This window comes from Parus major, chromosome 5 (genome assembly GCF_001522545.3).
Source record: "Parus major isolate Abel chromosome 5, Parus_major1.1, whole genome shotgun sequence".
Lineage (NCBI taxonomy): Eukaryota > Metazoa > Chordata > Aves > Passeriformes > Paridae > Parus > Parus major.
Window position 1 is genome coordinate 3,808,117 of NC_031774.1, and position 1,130 is coordinate 3,809,246.

Here is a 1,130-nt window from a genome sequence, read left to right on the forward strand (position 1 = left end):
GGTAGCCCGTGTCTTCTCCTCCTCCCGGTGCTAAACCTGTGCAGGAATTATAGAATTATAGAATTACAGAAAGTGGGGCACAATGCCTAATTACGGGTAGTCTGGTCTGGTATTGCAAAAACCATCCATTATCAACACACAAGGCCACGGAAGCGCGCTGGGATGAGACCTGTGCTGCCGGCAGTGCCCAGAACCTCGGAGCACACCTGGTGGGCTGTCTGAAATGACACTTAAATGTATTTTGGGATGACAGCAGTGTCAGGTGCTGCTCAGGCCTGTGCCTGACTGACACCCCGACATGCCAAGGGGGCTGGGAGACTCAGCCTGGAGAAAAGGAGGCTGAGGGGGACATTCTCGCTCCCTACAGCTCCCTGACAGAAAGGTGCAACCAACTGGGGGTCAGGCTCTGCTCACAGAACACAAGGGACAGGAGAAGAAATGACCTAAAGTTGCACCAGGGGAGGGTCAGATTGGACATCAAGGAGGAATTTTTTAGTTTAAAGGGTTGTCAGGCAGTGGAAGGGGCTGCCCAGGCAGGTGGTGGAGTCCCCATCCCTGCAGGTGTTCAAGGAAGGACTGGATGTGGCTGGGTGAGCATTAGGCACAGCTTGGACTCAGTGGTCGGGGGGGGGTCTTTTCCAACCTGGATTCTCTGATTCTGTGATTAGAGGGCTGGAGCAGCTTTGCTCTGGAGACAGGCTGGGAGAGCAGGGGATATTGAGCCTGGGGAAAACTCCAGGGTGACTTCAGAACCTTTTTCAGTGCCTAAAGGGCTCCAAGAGAGCTGGGGAGAGACTTGGGACAGGAGATGGAGGGACAGGACAAGTGGGAACAACTTTCCAGTGCCAGAGGTGGGAGATTGGGAAGAAATCCTTCCCTGGGAGGGTGCCGAGGCCCTGGCACAGGCTGCCCAGAGAAGCTGTGTCTGCCCCGGGATCCCTGGAAGTGTCCGAGGCCGGGCTGGACGGGGCTTGGAGCAACCTGGGCCGGTGGAAGGTGTCGCTGCCCACGGCACGAGGTGGCACCGCCCGGGCCCCGAGGTCCCCTCCGCCGCTCTCTCGGTCTCCCCGGGACTCGGCCGTCCCCGCCGCAGGGCCCCGTGCGGGGCGGGCTCAGTGCGGGGCGGTGCC